The sequence below is a fragment of the Hemicordylus capensis genome, chromosome 2, assembly GCF_027244095.1.
Source record: "Hemicordylus capensis ecotype Gifberg chromosome 2, rHemCap1.1.pri, whole genome shotgun sequence".
In the NCBI taxonomy this organism is placed as follows: Eukaryota; Metazoa; Chordata; class Lepidosauria; order Squamata; family Cordylidae; genus Hemicordylus; species Hemicordylus capensis.
This window is the reverse complement of record NC_069658.1, coordinates 51,941,691-51,958,833: the sequence shown is the minus strand read 5'-3', so window position 1 is coordinate 51,958,833 and position 17,143 is coordinate 51,941,691. Positions and strand designations below refer to the sequence as shown.

The window sequence follows — 17,143 nt, the reverse complement described above, 5'->3', positions numbered from 1 at the left end:
TAACAGCCACAATTTTGTGGCCAAGAGCTGGATCTCCCACACCTCAACAGCATAAGGATAGCTAAATTTGATTTAAGAACCAACAGCAAAGTGTTTCAGCCAACAGCAGCAAAGGTTACTTCACAATCCTAATGGATATAAATCCAATAGCATCTTTAGTCATGTATTAAAGTTGTAGTTTAGTCATTTATTAAAGTTGTTCTTATTGTAAAAGTTGAATAATATCAAAATATTATGCTTTTCAGATGTATGCAGTCCTTAGATGGTGAAAGAATATTTGCTAAATCTCTTTTCTTAGCCCTATGAATATTTGGATATGATTAATATTTATATACCACTTTCCAACCAAAGTTCCCAAAGAGGTTTACATAGATATAAAAAAATAAAATAAAACTGATCCCTGTCAAAGGGCTCACAATCTAAAAAAGAAACATAAGACAGACACCAGCAACAGCCACTGGAGGGACATGGGAACATAGGAAGCTGCCATATACTGAGTCAGACCATAGGTCCATCTAGCTCAGCATTGTCTACACAGACTGGCAGCGGCTTCTCCAAGGTTGCAGGCAGGAATCTCTCTCAGCCCTATCTTGGAGAAGCCAGGGAGGGAACTTGGAACCTTCTGCTCTTCCCAGAGTGGCTTCATCCCCTAAAGGAAATATCTTACAGTGCTCACACATCAAGTATCCCATTCATATGCAACCAGGACATACCCTGCTTAGCTAAGGGGACAAGTCATGCTTGCTACCACAAGACCAGCTCTCCATTAGGGGTGTGCATGGTCCGGTGGGCCCCCGGTCCGGCACGGGGGGGACTGTTTTTTTAAGCGGGGGTCCTTTGTAAAATCTTCTTGGGGCGGCAGAGTTCTTCCCTGCCTCCGTCGTCGTTAGTTAAGGCTTTAACGAGACGAGCACTAGCAGCACGCACGCGTCCTCCTCGGCGCACGCGCTCGTCTCTGACGCTGCCGCGCGTGCGCCGCATACGTCACGGCGCGTGAGCCGCATACGTCAGAGACGAGCGCATGTGCCGAGGAGGACGCATGCACGCCGCTAGTGCTCGTCTCGTTAAAGCCTTAACTAACGACGATGGGGGCAGGGGCGGCAGGGAAGAACTCTGCCGCCCCAATAGGATTTTACAAAGGATGAGCGGTGGAGGGGGAAGAGCGGCGAGGGGGAGGGGAGTACTACCACCCCCCTCCCCCGCTTAAAGAAGCAGTCCCCCCCCCCGTGCCGGACTGGTCCGGCGGTCTTTTCTATTGTGCCGGACCAAAACCGTGCACACTCCTACTCTCCATATGCTGGGCTGGGGATGGATAGGATCAGTTGCTCTCCCCCTACTAAATAAAGAAAATCACCACTTTAAAAAGGTGCCTCTTTGCTCAGTTAGCAGGGGACAATGAACATTTTATCAGATTTTTCTGGGTTAGACACATTGACAATTATTATAAAGAGTTCTAAAACTGTAATTTTCCTTTCCTGCAGCCTGTCAGGAAAAAATTCTAATCATGAGGAGATTCTCTTAGAGGAAGAGGAGCACAGCCCAGTTCAGACCTCTAGCCCCAACAAAAGCCCAGTACATCCAATGAACCTTGAGCAGCCAGAGGTTCTTGCTGCTCCGGCATTCGCCCCCTCAGAGCAATCCTGGAACTCTGGGGACCCCATGTGCCTAGCAGCACTCCTGTCCTGTCCCTTGAACCTGCTCCATAACCTCAGATCCCCAGGAGTGGAAATGATGCAAAACCAGAGCCGGGCTCCAGCAGTAAGAGCTCACTTGGCTGCTCAAGGCCTCCCTCCCAAGGGGCTTACTCAGGAGCAGAGTGGCCAGCTCAGGCACCTGCCTTGGACTTGAGCTCCCAGAAGAGACAGAGCTCCTGGCTCCTATAGGACCCTACCATTCAAAGCCTGACCTTGCTTGTTCAAACAACAGCTCCCTCACTGAGCTCTTGGTTCCAACTGCTGCCTTGCTCCATCTCCCTCGCCAGACCCGGGCATGAACACAGCCTTGTATTAAAGATTGTTCATCAGGACTACAATAATCAGGATACAGTTTACCCAAAGGCAGTGTTGTGACATCATTCCATTTTCAAAGGAAATTATATCTTTAATCAGAGGGAGGGGGAGAGAGAGAGAGGACGAACCTTGATAGGCTGAATCATTAGCTATCACTACCCCTTTACTGACCAGAATCACAGGCATACCCTGCTGACACAAACTTCTTTTTGTCCTGCAAGAATGAGTCAAACTATCTGCAGATTCTTAGTAACTCTGATCTCTTGCACTTAATATCAATGCCACATTTTGATGCTTTTTTTGGAAATTATGTTGTTCTTTTCAAGTGCCCTTGCTTTGTTCCTGGGTTGTTGAAAGCTATGGCCAACTAACAAATCCTTGTCCAGACAGTCAAGCCACATTACTCTACATAAAATTGAAGACAAATAGTTGGCTGAAATGGAAAGCCAAGTAGATTAAATAAGGAAAGTGCCATTTTCTGATGGGCTGTGGAGCCCGCAGAAACATCTCTAGATAGCTGTAATAAGAGGGATAGCAGCAGCTACCAGAATTGCCACACAAATTTAAGCTTTTATTAAGCAGTCACTCCAGACAATCTGAGAATACTCCACCTACTAACCAATAGTTCTCAAGAGGGCCACCCACACACAAAGTAAATGCGCTTCCCCCCACAACAACACCCCTTATTTTTTTTATTTGTTAGATTTATATGCCGCCTTTCATAAAATTATCCCAAGGTGGTTCAGTGTGGTCATATTTAGTATAAAAAGTGAGCACTCCGTAGGTTTCCCAGCCCTGTAGTTAGTCTGACTTCCTCCATGAACCACAATTTTAGCAACAGTTCCACACACTGATTAATCATTTGCTTGTTGAGCCATCAGTCTCCACCCCCCCCGCCCCGCCCCACAACACTAGCAAGTTACTCATCTTCTAAAGCACCAAATGCACATTTGCTCATCAATGCATTCATCCTTCAATTTCTTAACACTACACAGAAGTGTTTTTTAAAACTGTAAAACTACTACAGGAGTAACGGAGAAGTTGATTTTTTTTAATAGCATGATAAACACCTGCTGTCAAGCTTCAGAACCATTTTGCTGTAGTTTGTTTTTTGCTGCTGCTTACAGAGAGGAGATGTATTTCGAATGAAGACAATGGGGAGTACTTACTAATTGCTGATATTAAAATTAAATCAGAATTTTAGAGAATATATGTAAGACTTGTGCAATCGGCAATGTCCAAATACCCCATAGCACAATTCTCTCCCTGCACTATGTAGAGGCAGCCAACCACAGACAGGGCAATTGCCTCAGATAGTATGGTGTATCTGTGTGTTTTTAATGCCTGATCCAACATTGGCACAGTGGGGGCTGGGTGGGTGGAGAGAATGCCGGAAGGGTCCGTGCGGAGGGCAGGGAGTCACACAAGGGCATCTAGGATCAAATGTGGAGATACCTGGGTACTATAGTTAACCCCCCACCACTCCTTGCCCCCATCCATCCTCCCTCACACCAGTGCTGGGCTGGGCATTAAATAAACCCCACCAGTGTTCCCTCTAATTTTTATTATCAGTGAGTGGAAAGAATTTTGTTCTGGGTGGCACACATCACACTCACTCACTCACTCACACACACACGGAAATAATAAATGCCCCCCACCTCGACATTCTCTCTTTTTGGGGTGTGGGGAGGGAGGGAGCCACTGCCCATCCTCCTCCCTCCTCTACCCCAGGCCCCCACCTCAAAATTCTCTCTCCTCTGGCTGCAGCAAGGAGGGGAGCCGCCCCCCTCACATCCTTCCCGCCCACTGCTCGAGCTCTTGTGAAGGAGGGAATCATCTCCCTCCGAGTCCCATTTACTGCCACGTGGGATCAGCAGCAATGAACGAGACTCAGAGGGCCTCCTTCACAAGAGCCCGAGCAGCAAGCGGAGAGAGGCGGAGGCATGGATTCTGGGTAAGATCCCTCGCCTCCAACTCCCCATCCACTGTTCGGCCTCTTGTGAAGGAGGGAATCATTTCTCTCCGAGTCTCAGTCTCGTTCGCTGCTGCTGATCCCAGAGGGCAGCAGCAGTAAACGGGACTCGAAGGAAAACGATTTCCTCCTTAACAAGAGCCCGAGGGGTGGACTGAGGAGGTGAAGGCAAAGGGGAAATGTGGCTGGTGGAAAGGTGAGGGGGGAGCAGCAGCAGCCACAGAGGAAGTGAGTGGCAGTTAGAGCTCACTGAGCGGGAGGCTTTGAGGAATATGCATATGCACATGCGCCGCAGCGCACCTAAGAGGGAACGGTGAACCCCACCCACCACTAACTACCTGGAGCAGTTGCCCTGTGATTTGCTGCCTCCGCATGATGAGGCGAGGGAATTGCGCTATGAAGCATTCTGACATTTCTGACTGCACAGGCCTAATATATAGCTCATCAAGTTTAGTTACAACAGTTGGCATGTATTCACAGCACAATCCTATACATGCCCACACAGAAGTGTGTAAAAAAACAAAAAGCATTAATCGCTTAGTTGATCACCAATATGTAACATACAGCAAATATACTAGGAATGCTTACTTAGATATAAGCCTGAATTAATTGGGCTTGCTACCAAGAACATAGGACTGAAACCTTAAACACACACACACACACACAATCAAATCATATTTAATGGCTGCTTTAAGACAAAAGTATGCATAAATGCATAAACACTCAAAAAATCATATGACTAACTATGGCTTGCAAGGAAGTACTTCAACAGCACTATTAATAAAATTCCTTTATTCCGCTATTACTAAAACATCAAGTTATTTTGTTAGTTAACTATTATAAGTCTCAACACTACACCAAAGCAATGTTCTCTCTAAGGTGTGCGCACGCTCACACATTTTTTGATGTCTGCTCAGTTAATTTTAGATCCTGCCCAGGTTAAATCAGGAAGGTCCCACGCTAAATGCATGTGTGCGCACACTGCCTTGATACTGCCGCCCAGAACAAAACTCATTCCGCACACAGATGAAAATAATTAGAGAGAACACTGCACCAAAGTCACACAGTCAATATAGAATTGTCTAAACTTAGGAACAAGGGATGGCTGGGATAGTCTGTTGCAGCGACAACAACAAAAATCTTGAGGCATCATAAGGGCTGATATTTATTTTAGCATAAACTTCCATGGACTAGAGCTCACTTCTATATGATTATTTGGCATCCTTGTTCTAAATATTTGGTACTGGGAGCGTCCCACCAGTTTAAAATAGCCACGTGCCTAGTTTGGTTGTAGTAAGTAAGAGTTGTCTCCAGGCAGATAAGCTTTTCTAAATTGGAATAACTGGTTGTTTCTTCAGTGTGCTACAAATATACACCAAAGATCTTAATGCGTAGAGAAACTTGCAAACATTTCTATGCCTAGCAGCTTGTGTGGATTTAATTACAAAACAGCCAAAAGGACATATTTTGGAAAATATTGCAGTGGAAAAGTTTTCCCAACCCTAGAAACTTGGGGAACCAGCTAGGCAACCCTAGCTGGGTTGCCTAGCTGGTGACATTAATGAAATTATGCTACAGCATGAGGGCCGTCTCCGCTGTTCCAAAACAGCTATTTGTTGAATTGTTGTTGGCCTGGTTTTAAACATCACAAGAAGAAAAACAAGGCTAGTTCTCAGTGGTTTAGTACTGATCTGTGCAGTGCTTCAGGCTTATGTTTGCATATGTATGAGGGGAAGCACCCTGAACACAGAAAGCCACAGACCTAGGAGCGATGCACCCACACTCAGCTGTCCATAGGGTCACTTCCCACATGACTGTTTTTCCTTCAACTGGGTAGGAGAGCACACACTACTTCTGTCACCCCATGTGAAGCAAGTTAACTTGCATTTCCGTTTTAAACTTGTGTCAGGTCAGATTTACTGTTCCCAAGTCACAGACCTTTCTGAACCTATTTTCTACAAAGATCATAGTTTGGGTTTGTCCTGGAAAGAGAGGGGCTGGGGAGCGGGCAGAACGTCTGCAGACTCCCGCGCAGCATCAATCCAACCAAGGCCAAAGAAAAGCAGGCGGAGAGGAAAGAATGCTGAGAGCCCCAGAGCGACCAGACGCCAGCTAGAGTCGGTTTAGTCTGGAAATCAAGCTGGGTACCCTCAACTCGGAGAAGAAGAAAGGCAACGCCTTAGGAGGGCAAGACAGAGAGGAAACCCCGGGGTACCGACCCCTCCCTGACAGGCGTCACAGAAGAAGATCGCAGGGTCCCCCAAACCGGCACCTCCCTTCGACCCACCCCTGCTTCAGCGCCGTCCACACACACACCGGCTTCCCCCCTAGTGGCGACTTCGCCTTTGCACCTCCAAGTCGACGCCGGGGAGCAGCTCCCCAAAGGGCAGCCGGAGGCGCCCCTCACTCGTTCACCCCGGAATCCCAGCCTCTCTCACGGCTCTCTCGTGGGAGGGAGGGAGACCAAGGCATGTACCTACAGCCCCTCTACAAGCCTCCTCCGCCATAGGGGCTTCCTGGGGAGGGGGCAGAGAGTGGCGTCGGACCCTCTTTTCAGGCCGCCAACTGGAGCGGCCACGCCCCCTCGCCGTCTCCCCCCCCTCCGCCCTTTGACCCAAACACAAGCCCACCTCAGACCACCGCCCCCGCCTCGGCTTCCTCACCTCACGGGGCGCCGACCGCAAGCCACACGTCGACCCCCGGGCTCCAAGGGCGAAGGCAGCGGCCGCCACACTTTCTTCCCGACTTTGTCTTTTCCGATTCTTCCCAGTCTTCGCCGTCATGTTCCCGTGCGCATGCGCGCGGCCACCCGTCTCTCTCTCCGCCTTCCCTCCAACCCAGAGGCGCCTGCTACCAATCTCCAGGATGGTCCCGTGTGCGCGTGCGCAGTTGCTAGGCTGGCGTCTGGTTTCTTCCTTCGCCTTTCGGGGGTCTCGACAGAAAGGAGATCGGTAGCCAAGCGAAAGCTGGAGCCTGTGGTTGGTTTTATACAATCAGACCGGAGGCTTGACTTTGGTTAGCAATCTACTTATCACTACTACGACGACGACGACGAATATTTATATATTCAACCAAAATATATTTGCTCTTCAACCAAAGTTTTCTAAGCGGTTTACGTAGAAAAATAAATAATACATAAATAAGACGGTCCCCTGACCCCAAAGGGCTCACTCACAATCTACAAAGAAACTTAAGGCAGACACCAGCAACAGCCATTGGAGGAATGCTGTGCTGGGGTTGGGGAGGGAGGCCAGTTGCTCTCCCCCTGCTAAATATAACAGAAACACCACGTTAAAAGGTGTCTTTTTGCTCAGTTAACAGGGGTACTAACTGGTATTTGGGACTACTCGGTTCGCACTACCTGGGGGAGGCGACGATCTGATATCATTTCATCTGCCAGCTGCAGTTATTCAGCAATAGGAAAGCATGCATGTAATTTGAGTCAGCATGCAGGGTTGGGGGAAAGGCAGATTGGATGTCTCAAACTTCTTTGGATGCTTGGAATGTTGCAAGACTTTTTTTTTTTTACTGTACAACTAGAAACAAATCATACAGTTTCCCCAAAACAGAAAGGAAGGAAAGAAAATAAAAGTGTAGTTTTAAAATAATATTCATCCATTTCAAAAATTAAAGTCATTCAAAAGTTGTAATATGTCATAAAATGTACAAGTTGTTCTAGTAAGAATTAATCTGTCTTACTTTCCTTTCACTATCCCTAAAACTGGACTAAATTTCATCCAGCTTGGTTAGAAAGTTCACAAGTTAGTGAACTTGCACCTCAAATGTTCATGTGTCTGCCATCTTGAATCAGGGTGGATAACATCATCACAAACTACGCCACTGAGGTATCCCTATGTATCACTCACTACAACTGTACCCAATTTGGTTCAAGTTGGTTAGACAGTCCACAAGTTAGCCCACTTGTGCCTCAAACTTTCACACATCCGACATCCTGAATTGGGGTGGATGACATTATTACAAACTATTCTGTTGAGGTGTCCCTATGTGTCTCTACAACTGTACCCAATTTTGTTAATATTGGTCCAGGCATTGCAAAGCTGGTGGGGGTGGGGAGGACGGACACACACGCAGAATGCTGGGTGATCTCATAAATCTACTGGAAAGTAAGCTAAACAAGCAATTGATAATGATAAAAGTAGTGGTCCAGGAGGTTGCTCTAGAACCCAGACCCTGATAAACTCGACCCATTTCTCTTCCCCCTGCCAAAGATGCTTAACACAGACTCCACCACCAGTCTCTCTCCAGAGAGTCATATACCAATGGTATAAGGCAGCTTCCTGTTCTATGCACATGAATTTCATCATTGTGCAGTTCTGAATATTTCTTTTTAAGAGCTCTGGGACATTGGATACTAGCGTACTTAGGAGAGTGCCTTTGGACCTGTACATCTCAGTAAGTTGCCACAGCCATGCACTCAGGGCTTTTAGGTTGGTGGTCACTAACATACTGTTCACAAGGGCAGGATGGGGAGCCTACTTTCCGCCCCTACAAGGCTGCACACCAATCAAACATGGGAATTAACTGGTTATAAAGTTAAAGAGTTAAAGAATTTAACTTAACCTTTTCCATTGTCAACTTTTACTAGTGGAACAAGAAGTTCTGGTAAGAACTAATCTGCCTAATTTCCTTTCACTATAATCTTAATTGATAATTATCATCTTCACAAGTTAGCCCACTTCCACCTCAAACATTCATGCATCCACCATTTTGAATTGGGGTGGATGATGTCATCACAAACTATGCCATTGCATTGTCCCTGTGGTAACTTACAACTGTAACAAATTGGTTCAAATCGGTTAGGCAGTACACAAATTAGCCCACTTGTGCCTCAAACATTCACGCATCCGTCATCATGAACTGGTGTGGATGACATCATCACAAACTATGCTGTTAAGGCATCCCTAGAATTGTACTCAGTTTGGTTCATACCAGTCCAGGCATTGTGAAATTGATAGAGGGATATGGATGGATGGATGGACGGACAATGCTGGATAAGCTTACTATCCTTAAAAAAGTAGGCTAAAAAATTGTTTTATCTGGTAAGTTTTTTAGTGTTTAGCTTTCTACTGATAAGTTTTAAAACTGAAATTGAAAATTATTCTAATTGTGGTTTTAGCCTGGTCTTTTAACTTTTTAATATTATTCATTTTTTAATCCTATATTGTATCTTTTTAGCTTACTTTCCAGTAGGCTTATTAGATCACCTGGCATTCTGTCTGTGTGTGTCCATCCATGTGTCCCCCCCATGGGGGGGACACTTTGCAACACCAGGACCAATTTTAACCAAATTGGGTACAGTTCTAGGGACACATAGGGTCACCTCAATGGCATAGTTTGTGATGATGTCATGCACCCTGATCCAAGATGGCGGACTTGTGAACTTTTGAGTTTGAGTCGCAAGTGGGCTAACTTGTGAACTGCTTAACCAATCTGAACCAAATTTGCTACAGCTGCAGGGGGCACATAAGCAAGCCCTAATGGCATAGCGTGTGATGATGTCGTCCACTCTAATTCAAAATGGCAGCCGCATTAACATCTGAGACTCAAGCAGGCTGATTTGAGGACTGCCTAACCCATTTGAACCAAATTGGGTGCAGTTGCAGTGAGTGACACACAGGGACACCTCATTGGCATAGTTTGTGATAATGTCATCCACACTGATTCAAGATGGCAGATGGGTAAACTTTGGAGGGGCAAGTGGGCGAACTTGGTAACCTCTTAACTGATTTAAACCAAATTTGCTGCAGCTATAGGGACACATAGGAACACCTCAATGGCAAAGTTTAGGATGATGTCATCCACCCAAATTCAAGATGGCATACACATAAACCTTTGAGGCACAAGTGGGCTAACTTGTAAATCACTTAACCGATTTGAACCAAATTTGGTACAGCTGTAGGGATACATAATGATACCTCAACAGTGTAGTTTGTGATGTCATCTACCACAATCCAAGATGGTGGTCGTGTGAATGTCTGAAGTGCAAGCTGGCTAATTTGTGGACTGCTTAACCCATTTGAACCAAATTGGGTACAGTTGCAGGGAGTGACACATTGGGACACCTCAGTGGCATAGATTGTGACAATCATCCAACCCAATTCCAGATGGTGGACACAAACCTTTGAGGCACAAGTGCACTAACTTGTGGACAGTCTGATTTGAACCAAACTTGCTACAGCTGTATGGACACATAGGGATGCCCAATGGTGTAGTTTGTGATGTCATCCACCCTGCTCCAAGATGGTCGACATGTGAATTTTTGAGGCTCAAGTGCACCAAATTGAGGACTGTCTAACCAATTTGAACCAAATTTGGTACGATTCTAGTGACTGACACACAGAGACACCTCAATGGTGTAGTTTATAATGACGTTATCCACCCCAATCCAAGGTGGAGCGCACATGAACATTTGAGGTGCAAAAGGTCTTACTTGTGGACCTCGATTTGAACCACATTTAGTCCAGTTGTAGGGACAATGAAAGGAAAGTAAGCTGATTAGTTCTTACTAGAACAACTTGTTGATACTTGTTTTTTAATGTTACAAGCTGCTCTGAGCAGTAGTTCACTGGGGTGGGGTATAAATATTTTAAATAAAGAAATAAGTTATCAACTTTTTAAAGTTAAAATTTGAAACCTGACTTTTCCAGAGTCCCCCACCCCCCACATACCCACTCTGTAGGATTTGATTTGAATCGTGTTATTCCTGTATTGAAATTCTGGGACTTAGCTGAGAGACAGAGAATAGTATGTCTTCCTACGAAACATGACCTCTCAATAGTGAAAAGCCCCCATCCAAAGTATGGTTCAGTATTCAAAATTATCAGATTAATCATTTTCATTCAAGATAGTAAAACTAATCAGTTAAAATATAACCTTAAGATCAAGAGTTATTTCAGTATTTTGGATTGTCACATTGACACAGGATGCAGTAGCTGTCATACTGTGCAGTGTTACACACATAGTGGAACATAATGTTTGCACAGCGGTGCAAGAGCACAAGTGCACAAATTGTGCAAATTGAGTTGTGTGACAGTGCACAATTTTTGTGCATGTGCAATTACCCCAATGTTATGTTCCATTGTGTGTGTAACATTGCACAGTATGTCAGCTAGAGGATAGAAAGTTGGCATGGGGTAAAATGAACATAATGCCCTGGAACCCTTCAGAGTCCTAACAAGGATCTGTCTGTACCTCATGAACTTTACCTTTGCCAAGGCATTGGAACAGATCTCCCAAATACAGGACCTGCCAGCAGTTAGTATGCCAGGACACATACCAACACAACACTATCCCACTTTCCGTACTAAGAGACCAATTAAGCATTTTAATTTGGTTCAATTAAAACAAATGAGACTTGCTTTCTAGTTCATGTGTGTAAGATAATGGTGTAGGTAGAAATCACAGAAAGCATCAACAGCTTAATATAATCAAAATATTTAATCAAGGCCAAACTCATGATTGGGGTAGTAATTAATTGTCTACATTAATAGTTTGCAGGTTTGTGAATCTGAAACTGTAAATACATTTTTTAAAGGTTGAAAGCGTGCACGCCTGATTACTAGACCACTGCTCCTGAAACATTAGTTTCCTTTAAAGTATTAAAACCCAAACCTTCAAGTACACCAATATACTCCATTAATTAGACTGAATTATGTCAAAACATGTGAACATATTTGTTTGCTTTGAATGATCTTTGGTTAAAATCATCACACAATGAAGAAACCATCTGTCTGCAACCTACACTCATGAGCAACAAAGAATTGAGGGGTTTTTGTAAGATGCACACTTATTCCTTCAAGGTCAGTGTTCAATTTTTATTCAACAAACATTTATCCAACAAACATTTGTTAACATTTATAACTGAATAGAGAGTATGATAGCTACAGTTTGATAACACAGTGTGTAGATCAGGGCTGAATTGATCTGTGCCTTGGAGCCAATTTTCTCTACCAGGGCTCAGCTTGGTACACATTAAATACTGGTAGTAATAAAGAACAATGCATGTAAGCATGTGCAATTTGACATCTGAACAATAATCCTGTGACTTTTCTGTGGCTTATTTTGTATAACCAAGGAGAAGAGGACTGATTATTATTACTGATATAGTAATAACATAGACTCTAATAGTAGGGAAAAGTTACAATTTTTTGCTAGAAGAGCAGCAATTTAACATTTGAGTTCTGTAAGAACTCTTGAGTAGATGCCATCTGGCCCCGGTCATGTGTTAATTTTTAATTTTCCAAAATGGATTAGAACATTCTCTAGTCAATTCTTTTTGACTCAATTCTTCAGTCTCCCTCTCTGAGTAGCTCAGTTCAGGCATGGATATATGTTCTCCATCCTCTGCCATGAAGACAGATGCAAATAACTCATTCAGTTTCTTTGCAATTTCCGTATCCTCCTCAATCAGCCCTTTCAGTCCCTTGTCATCTACAGTAAAGTCACTTTCCTGGTAAGTTTCCTGCTTCTGATGTATTTAAAGCAGGGTGTGGTGATGTGATTTTAAATTACTGTTCCTTTAAGGTGTTAAGTATGAGAACCAGCTGAAAGGGATCAGTGTATCTAGTGTATAAAAGAGAGCAGAGAGTAGTCTTGCTTTGGCTTGACTGACTGCGTGCTCAGCTTCGGAAGGCTGTATTATCTTAAGAGACTGCTTACAATAAAGGACTTTGTGGACCCTATCTCTTGTGTGTCTTGTGGATACAACACAGGGGCAGTTAAATACATCACAAGTAATTACAGCATATTGCTTACATTTCCCACATTATCCTCTCCCTACCCACGGTGACTTATGCAGTAAACTAAGATACTCCAGGCCTAAAGGCCTAGTTCTCAAAGACAGCCAACAAGACTGTGCTACTTCAGACTGCAGTGGGATGGGAACCATGCAGCTCAAAGCTCCTTCCTAACCCCCCACCACCACCCGAAGTTGTAAGTTACAGAAGAGCTACTATGAGCCACCCCATAAACCTAAACTGGTGCCTCTGAAGAACATGTTGCTATTTGAGAGAACTGTAATTTCTGTTTTCACATCAGTGTTCAGAAGATGAGCCCTAAAGGGGACAGTATAATGGTCCTTTTATCATAAGGGGAAAATGTATGCAGCTGCCCAATTACTTGGTTACATCTTCTGTAAAAATTGCCCCACGTAGTGCACACAGTAGCTTTAAGAAGTTTATTGTTGTGGGATTTTTATTTGTAAACCACCTCCCCCTTCCAAACCAGCCTTCTTCCTATATGTTTATATAGGAGAGAAAGAGAACATGTGGCTTTGTTTGCAGCATTTGGTAGGGATGTGTGGAACCCGCTCAACATTCAAAAGTTCGACATCAAGCCGGTTCAGTTTGAAGGCTCGAGGTTGGACCAAAGCACCCCATTCGGTCCAGCCTCTAACAGAACCGCCATGACTGTTCGTGGGGGAGGGGTTCATGATTTTTTTTTTAAATTAACCTTTGCCCCTTTGGGGGGCTTCCTCTAGGCCATGGGGGGTGGTCCACAAAGGCTCCCCCTCCCCCACCAGCCTTGGTCATCACCACTGTGGCCCGTGTGGCCACTTTTTTCCATATGTTGGTGTGGTGGCCATTTTGTCTGCTGCTGCACATGCGCAAATGGCCTCTGCAAGACTTGGCATGGTCCAGGACCTTGCAGAGACCATTTGTGCATGCGCAGTGGCCATTTTAATTTTTTTTTTTTAAAAAATGGCTGCCACGCATGTGCAAATGGCTTCTGCAAGGCCCTGGGCCACGAACAGGCCCTGGCGGTGATGACCAAGGCCGGTGGGGGGAGGGGGAACCTTCACGGACCCCCCCCCCACAGCCTAGAGAAAGCCCCCCAAAGGGACTAAAGGTAAAAAATAAAATTTTAATTAAAAAACAATTCGCAACCTCCCTGCCCCCCAAGACTGGTGGGAGGTTTCAAAGGGGTGCTAGACTGAACTGGTCTGGTCAGGTTCGAGTCCGGTCTGGACTCAAACCGTGCCAGCCGGTTCCGTGCACATCCCTAGCATTTGGCTGGAGTTGCAAAGAAGCTGCAGTTTATTTGATCACAGTAATACTGACAAACTGGAACAGACCATTGGTTGTGAACTTTACATTAGATGTTATCAAATCAGTTTAGTATTAATCTAGATTAAAATGGCACCAGAACTTCATAGTTTTTCAGATTCCAAAGACACAAATTCAGCTTGAGAGTTGAAAGTGTCTTTGTGTACACAAGTAAAAGAGAGAAAAGTAGGATCAGCTTTTACAGTGAATATTAGCTTCACATAATTTAGGAGAATGACTGTGCAATTCTCCTTGCACTCTACACAGCTCCAAGCCATAGACCTGCAGTGACAGGAACAATATTGTTCCTGCAGAATTCAACATGGAAGAAACAAAAAGGTTTAATGCTAACACACACGCATTCCCCGTGGCACTTCAATTTCCACACTTTTCAGCGAAACAATTCTGAAATTGTTAGATTATAGCAAAAAAATTTTTAGAGGAGAACAATTTAAATGCATTTGATAACCTGGATACCTGAGGGACCACCTGATCTCAAGGATTTCTGCCCTCTCACCGAGGTCATCAGAGGGGGCTCTGCTCCATGTGCCATCAATGTGGGAGGCTCGCCTGTCGTGAGAGCAGGACAGGGCCTTCTCAGTCACTGCCTCCATTTGGAATGTTCTCCCGGTGGGCCTCTTCTCCCCAATCACCATCGCAGTTTTTAAGAAAGCAAGTAAGATCTTGGCTTCTTACCCAGGCTTTTGAATGAGTGTTTTGTTTGCTGCTGCTTTGTATCTTATGGTTATGTTGATGGTTATAAGAACCAAACATGGTTTTTAATTAGATTTGTATTTTTATATTCAATTTTAATTCTTATTGTGTAGTTTTTATGGTTTTATATTGTTTTAAAAGTTTTGCAAACTGCCCTGAGGTTGTTTTAATGAAAGGCGGCATAAAAATTTAACAATAAATAAATAAATAAAATGTTGGAAAAGGGTTTATATTAGCCTAGTTGAAATATGATTTACACAGTTACCCTAAACAACATTTGCAGGTCTCAATTACAAATTGGGCTCACTGGCAGGTAATATATTTATGACTGGATTCCAAGTCTCATAATTTAAATGTGGAAGGAACATTAATGCTGTTAAAACAGTGTGGGAATGGTGTGAGTATTTATTGTTAAAGTTCCTGTTCAATTAGAGAAGATGCACTTTCAGGACCATCTGTCCAACAAACCTGATTGTATCAGAGATTATACATATTATGACATAACACGCTGCAACAGATATAAATGCTCTAACCCAATTCTTAAAAGGGAGGGAACAGAGAACTGTAGCTCAGTATTATAGCATATGTTTTGCATGCACAAGGGCCCATGTTCACTCCTTTCTTTGGCACCTCCAGGTGGGGCTGTGAACAACCTCTGTCTGGGGGAAAAACAACTTGGAGAGGCTGCCAGTCAGAGTAAACAATACAGACCTAGAAGGATCTGACTTGCTGTAACCCAGCTTTATATGTTCAAATGAAAGCCACAAGTTTCTGGTGAACACAGAAAAGGCTAACATGATCGCCAGCAGTTTCAAAAGAACATTTCTATAATAGGCGGTATATAAATTAAATAAAACCAAACAAACAAAACATAGTTCATTTCCAACTATCACTGTAAATGATACTACAGGATTACTGCTGAGTTTTTAAAAATCTGCTCAGACTTTTTTTTTTTTTTTTTAACAAAACTAGAAAATGGAAAGCCTATCATATGAAAAACCACAAGGCAGGCAGATATATAATGAGCCAATTAGCTGATTCCATGCATGCAAATAATTTGTGCTCATGGATGGGAACACACATGGCTTGTTTCCCCTATGTGGTTTTCCAGCCTGTGCAAGAAAAAAATAATCAGCAAAACATTGAAATAAGCTGAAAAAGACATTATGTGAATCAGCCCAAAGCAACTTCAAAGTACAGCTGCTAAGAGACTATTTGAGCCAAGGGCTCTATCACCATTGTCATGAATATCTAATTGCACTTACAACAGCAAGTCCAACCTATTTAGAAAGTACTTTACATTTAAATGAGAGTGCTTAGGAGCACCATTAAACATCGGCAACAACATCAGTCAAGAAAATTGGTGACATTTTCTTCTTAAAATGAACTAATTTTGACAATACAATGAAATTACTTGATACAGATAATGCAAAATTCTACTTATTCATATGAAGTTACTAACTTTTCAGTGTTTAAAAAAACATTAAAGAGGAGAACAGAGGAAGACACTCAAGAAAGAGTAAGAGCCCATTGACAGATATTAACTGGGAAAACAAGCTTCATAATGATCTACTTCACAGGGTTTGGAACTATTGTAATAGTTGCAAATATTTACACTAGAATGTATCATTATTACCAGCTACAACACATTCTTAACACACATTTAAGGGTCATTACTATCAAAGAACAAATGATAAATATATATAAATTAATTCAGGGGCGTAACTACCATTAGGCTAGGGGAGGCGGCTGCCTGGGGGCCCCCACGCCTCGAGGGGCCACCCAGAGGCAAGTCACATGAGGCGAGTCATATGACTATATATTGAATATATATGATGAATTCTGGGACTGAAGCTCAGAAGGCTTAACACAGAATTCCAGCTTGCATATGTAATTTTTGAAAAAGATTACTACATGGGACGTCTGTGCAGAAAGTTCTTTGTTGTTGAGTATAAAGACAATTGAATAAATTGAACTGTAGATAGAATATGGTGTAAGTCTTGGGTTTCTACAAGCTTATGGCATTTCCTTTAATATATGACAGAGCATCACATATTCACCGCTTGGTCCTGTGTGCAGTATTCATCCACATAACCCATTGCCACTCTCAGTGTTTACATTTAAGATTTATTTGACTGGGAGGCAGCATAGAGCTGACAGCACCAATTATCTGTTTTGTGCTGTGCAAGATTTTAAATCCAGCAAGAGGAACTATGCAGAGACCCAACAAAAAGAAGTAGATATACCAGTGTTCCTCAACAGTGTACCAAAGCACACTGGTTTAAACTTCCTGCTAAATTGAAGATTACAGCCAAGCTATTTGTGCTCAGCAGCAATGCATGCTGGGCTGGAAGGAAGCATAAATAATAATTAGCAATTGTGGG

The 17,143-nt window shown here is 43.6% G+C and overlaps 1 protein-coding gene across 3 annotated transcripts in view; it reads right to left on the bottom strand.

Moving 5' to 3' along the window:
* The window catches only part of ZFYVE16 (zinc finger FYVE-type containing 16), a 41,224-nt gene extending 34,369 nt beyond the window's left edge, over positions 1 to 6,855 (bottom strand). For all 3 annotated transcript variants that reach the window (XM_053293363.1, XM_053293365.1, XM_053293364.1), the window contains exon 1: positions 6,645 to 6,855. The gene's annotated coding sequence lies outside the window, so the exon portion shown is untranslated. The remainder of the gene's footprint in view (positions 1 to 6,644) is intronic.
* Positions 6,856 to 17,143: the final 10,288 nt, after the last annotated feature.